Source organism: Lagopus leucura, unplaced genomic scaffold (assembly GCF_019238085.1).
Source record: "Lagopus leucura isolate 7727_CA_CO unplaced genomic scaffold, USGS_WTPT01 Super-Scaffold_100001, whole genome shotgun sequence".
Classification (NCBI taxonomy): Eukaryota; Metazoa; Chordata; class Aves; order Galliformes; family Phasianidae; genus Lagopus; species Lagopus leucura.
In genome coordinates this window covers 69,697,522-69,703,521 of record NW_024962262.1, presented here as the reverse complement: position 1 = coordinate 69,703,521, position 6,000 = coordinate 69,697,522, and positions in this window count along the sequence as shown.

The window sequence follows — 6,000 nt, the reverse complement described above, 5'->3', positions numbered from 1 at the left end:
CTTCGCATCAGGCACAGCATGAAGCATCCACTGCAGCTTCCAAAGCACAGCTGTGCTCAGCCAAGCTGCAAAATGCAAAAAGCACTCACAGAAGTGCATGTATTTCTGCACATGTGTACCGGGGATCCAACAAGCGTTAATGGCATGCCCACACACACACATTGGAGGCAATGTCCATAAAATGCAGGCTTGCTCATCCACACAGCTCCAGTTCACACTGTATCTGGATTTAAAATTGTCTCAGTTAAAAAGGAGCAATCTCTTGTGGGGAGACTCTTAAGCGAGTTTTAAACTTGCCTCGTTCCTCACAAGCTGAAGGAAACATGCTGTGAGGGTGACCACAAGTGGACATACCTCAAGGGATGCAGGCACCAAAGGGGCAAAGGCTGAACCAGCCCCGAGGGAAGCTAGTGTGGGCTCACCAGCATCACCTCATGGAACAAAGCCAGCTGTGAGCAGCTTTGCCCGCACATCTCCAATGGCAGCAAGGTAGCAGGCCTGCTGGGAGCAAGCACGACAGACATGGGAGCCTTTCCTAACCACACCATCCTTCACACCAGGTTTGTTAGTCATAAAGACATCTTGCACAACACTAGTGCTACTTTGGCACAAATGAAGTTCTGGTGCCTTTGGTCATTCCTTCCCTGTAGTTAAAACTCATGCAGCTTGGGCAGAAGAGCAAGGAGTGTCCGCTCAGATGTCTGTCCCTCACCTCATGCTGCTGCCCTGCTCTGCCTGCAGCTGCTGCCGTCAGAGCTTTCGCTGTCTTTATCGCTCGTGCTGGGCTGCTTCCAAGCAGCGTGTTGCCTCCTTTCCCTTGGCTTTGCATCACAGCGGGAGTCTCTTGCCTTGTGCTGCAGACCTCACTAAGCTCTGCTGGGCTGATTAAGCCTCCTCTTACGATCTTCTGCAGACACGTCTGTGCCGCAGAGGCAGGGGATGCTTGGCCTGAAATGCTGCAGGCAGCTTGCCCGCCTGTCAAGCTGTCCTTTTGACAGAAAGCTGCCCCAGTGTTTCCTCCAAGTGCTGTCAACAGCTGCCTGAAACTTCCACAAAAAAACATCTCTTTTGCAGCATCTTCTGCATCCCCTCTGCCAGAACAATCAAGTCCCGCTAGGAGCACTGCCAGCAGGACCAGCATTGCCTGTCCCCTCAGCACCCCTGTGCTTTGCTTCCCTCTTTGACCAGACTGAAGACCCTTCCTCTGTTTTTCTTCTATTGACACAACTGTAGTTTCATCTCATAGATATTCCACTTCTAATTAAACGTTCTGGCACATGTCTGATCAAAACCTACAGCATCCAGACTCACAGAATGGCCCGGGTTGGAAGGGACCTCCAGGACCATGAATCTCCAACCCCCTGCCACATGCAGGGCCACCAACCTCCCCATTTAATACTAGACCAGGCTGCCCAGGGCCTCATACAACCTGGCCTTGAACAGTTCTGGGGAAGGGGCATCCACAACCTCTCTGGGCAGCCTGTTCCAGCACCTCACCACTCTCATAGTAAAGAATTTCCCCCTGACATCCAACCTAAATCTTCCCTCCCTCAACTTAAAACCATTCCTCCAGGTCCTGAACTCCCATCACAGTGATCTCTTAGTATCTAAATAGGGGCTGTAAGAAGGAAAGAGACAGACTCTTTAGCAGGGTCTACTGTGACAGGACAAGGGGAAACGGTTTCAAACTAAAAGAGAGGAGATTTAGTTTGGATATGAAGAAAGTTTTTTACAGTAAGGGTGGTGAGGCACTGGTACAGGTTGCCCAGAGAGGTGCCCTGTCTCTGGAGATATCCAAGGTCAGGCTGGATGGGGCTCTGAGCAACCTGATGTAGCTGTAGGTGTCCCTATTCATTGCAGGGGTGTTGGACCAGATGGCCTTTATATGTCCCTTCTAACTCAAAACGGTTCTATGATTCTATAGAATGTGTCTCAAAGATGACTATCCTTGGTCTTTGAACAGTCACCACCCCCCTCCTCATTCCAGCAGTTCCTGGGAACCCACAGGCTGAGCAAACAGAAGTAGTTCTCTTGAAGACCTACCCTTGTGCTGCACTAAAGGCCCCAAAGAGCTCCAGGGGAGCTGGAAAAATGCTAGGAACAACAGCAACAAATCCCCTGGAGTTGACTGAGATAAACAGATTTCAAACATGCTGTAGCTAAGATAAAGTGAATATTTCCCTCCTTGGAGATTTTCAAAAACTGCCTGAACACAATCCTGGTGACCCTGCTCTGGGTGTCCCTCCCGGAGAGGGGCTTGGGCCAGGTCGCCTCCAGAGAGACCCCTGCCAACCTTAACTATTCTGTGATCCTGTGAAACTGATTCCATTGACATATCGTGCGCAGGATAAAAGGGTGCAGAGTCAGGTGCTGGGCTTTTTTCCTGCACTCTCAGTTTTGCTTTATGGTAATAAAAGGTGACTCGTAAGAGTAATCTTTGGCACCATTGGCGACACAACTACAGAATAAAAGTGAGCTTTCCTCTCTCTGCACAAAGCTTCAAAACGCTCACCTGCTTTTTCAACATCCAACCCTTTTCTCTGCCTTAGCTCAAATCAAGACCTAAGTGGCACGATAGCCACTCAAGGAGCGCAGTAGGCCCTGACCTCCATTGTTCATCTGGAACTGGCTGGTTGTGTTACATCCTGCCTTCTCCAGCCCATTTAGAGGCCCTCACCTCCCCTTTTCTCAGCAATTGCTGCCTCTTATGACTGCAGCCAAACAGCACAGAAAATGAAAAACACACATATTCAAAGAGATTGAGCACCTGGCGTCAGAAATGCTTTAACCGCAGTCGCGCCCACAGTAAAAATTATAGTCCTATAAATTACATGTGGAACTATAATATGGTCAAGGTCTTTTTGAAGTTTCTGACCTAGCAAGTTATACATTGTAAAGGTCATCATAAAAGCACTGGAGAAGTTAAAACCTGTATGACCTCAAGAGTTTTCTGATGACTTTTATCAGTGGTATCTCGTAACTCATATGCATAAGAAATCAGCAGTTGCAAAAGGTCTTGCATACGTATCAGGAGAATTGCTTATGGGACAAGGTACACATAGCATGATGCAGCTGCACATTTGATGCCGTGTATGGAAGGAGCACAGTCTGTAGCTGGTAGCATGCAAATACAGAGGAAATGGAGGTTTCTTACTCCCTGGTAAAACTCCTTTCTCCTCACCTCCCCTCCAGAATCATTCCAGACTGAAAGCAGTAGAAGAGATGATTCATACAGCATTTGCAAGATTTGTAAAATCTTATCAATTCTGAAGTCCAATTTGTGCTAATCAGGGCATATCACAAGTGCAAATGTTAACCCAAAGGAGCAGCGAAATGATTGGCACAATAAAATGAAATTTAATCATCTGAAAGTTCACTCGTGGCCACACGAACAGATCACCACCCTCTACAATTCGTCCTACTGCTTACCTCCACTCTTAAACAATCGTAACAAGATGATGTGTTGTGAACCCTAATCCACCACCTTTGGCATAAACTCCTGTGAGAGGTCAGTGTCAGCATGCAACCACACATCTGTTTCCCTTAGGAACTGGGCAGCTGACTGCCATTCTCATAGAAGATCGCAGTCCCCCCTTGAGAGATGTAAGGACAATCATGCTGCCACATCTGCCATTCAGCACAGGGCACAGAGATTCCAGGAAAGTCAGAGATCTGCCTTCGGACTGGTTCTTACTTTCTTCTCTACTGAGGTTTTCCAGCTCCTTTTAAAAACTACCTAAAAACCTGCACAAACAGTGGGGCAGGATGTTGTATAGCTGAATTTCTTAACTTGCAGGCAATATGTTTAGGGGATCCTCATTTCTTTCTCCTTTAACGTCAATCATCAGCATCAAATAAGAAAAGTGAGCATTTCCCAGGAGTGTCAGTGAACTGACGCAATTTCAGCAGCTTTGTACGCAGTATATACAACTCAAAGGAGTAAAGTTCAATTTTAATTGTGCAGCTGATATCGTGAAGTAAACAGGCGTTTTCTTTTAAAGACTTTTAAAACAGATTTTTAATCTTTTGGGACAGCTTAGCGTAAGAGTCAAATTCTACTTTCAGCTATAAATCTATAAATCACTCGTAAATCTAGAGTAACTCAGATAATCTCAATCCAACACCAAACTTGTATTTTCTTCTTCACTGAAACTCTGAGATTGTGCAATGGAGGAAAAGCTCAATGGAATAACTCCAGGCTTTGAACAGGGCTACAGAAACTGCTGCTTTGGCTGTCTGAACTGCCTTTTCTCCTGCAAGCTGGTGATCAGCTGATTAGTTACTATTCAGAATAATCACATCTTTTTTTTCTTTCAGTTGGATGCAGAAAAAGCAACATTCTAAACCCAGCATTTCCAAACCATACACTGAACTCTGGTTCTAAACCAGTAAAACTTCCTAGTTTCTCAGTTTCAGGTTGAAACTTTTCAGCAAAATAGAACCTGAGATTTACAATGTTTATGTTAACAGGTCTTGGACCACACCAGTCATACTGCGTTCCATGTTCAACTTGGAAACGTTTCACAGATGGAGTGAGTCTCTTTTTCATCCATTTTGCATAATAAAACCCTCAGGACAGAAAAAAAAAATGATCTTCTTAAGCTGGCTGGATCACTGATTGCTTGATTCTGAAGAAGCGGTCCTGGTGAGCTGTGCCTGAAAAATAAACCATCTGAGAGACAATTAAAAACTTATCATCAGATCTGAGCAGCCTGCTGGGAATCATCTATTTTAACTTGGCTATTAAGTGCTGAGCACAATTGAGGTTTTCAGTGGACATACAACTAATGAAAAGTCCTGACTGTTTTGTTTTCCTGATTTCATAGGGAAATGAGGTGCAATTGCATTGCCAGTCGCTCTTGTATCAGTTGAATCTGTTGGTCAGTTCCCAGCAAATCTGGCAGAAGAGATGACTTCTCAAAGAAGCTCCCTTGAGCTCCATGAAGAGTTAGGGTAAACAGCAATAGAGATCTCTATAAAAACCTTCTAAAGGCAAAGCTGGCAGACTGGGGTGCACCCACCTTGGCAGCAGCCTGACAGCCCATTGCCACAGGTTACTAACCTGACCGTGAGCATCCACGTCACCCTCACCTAGCACACTCCATGCAGTCAGTTGGGTGGATGTGGTTTCATAATGGAAGGGCTGGAAGGGACAGAAAGGTGTTCAAGGAAAGTCTCAAGTCTACAGGACGTGAGGCTTCACCAGTTCTGCTCGCTGACCTAGTTTTCTTCTTTTTAATGCTATTTATTGGCTTCCAAAAGTTTGATGAAAGACCATCATGAGCAGATATCCATTAAATTAAAAGTGGACGCCCCATAGTGTTTCTTAAAACCAAACACTTTCATGAGTTGATATTCTGGGAAATTACAGGTTATCACTCTGATCCTTTCAGGATTAAACTCCAGGATAGCAAGATAAGAAAACAAATCCAAAGAAAGCACACTTTAAAAAAGATTTAAGGTCTTCCAAAAATTGGCACCTGGCAAGTTCAATGTACTCTTGAATCAGACACTGCAGAACCCTGTGCAACCCTTCTGTGTGAGACTTGTATCTTCATGTGAAACAGTCCCAAATCAGACAGCTACTGTTTGTAATGCTTGAGCCAATTACTTCCAATTTTCCAGCTGGTATATGACATTTCCAACTGTGAATATTCATCATTCTGCAAAAAAAGTCTATTGGAAATGCTTTCACACCTATACTTAGACAATATTTAAATCCTATATGTTTTCTTTACAGTTGGATTAAAAGATGTCCACTCTGTATTTTGCTAGTTACACAGTTGATGTGCCATAACTTTAGTATTTTGATACCACAGCATTGCATTTCTCATTTGCTACTCCTTCAAACAGCTAATTGGCTGTGTTTCTATCATCAAAGAAATGGACAACATTTTTTTTCTAAAATACACGTGTAACTTCTACCAGTACAAAGCACACAAATGTCTGTATGTAGCACTGAGGTAAGCAAGTTATACAAAGCAGCTCTAGCAGCACAGT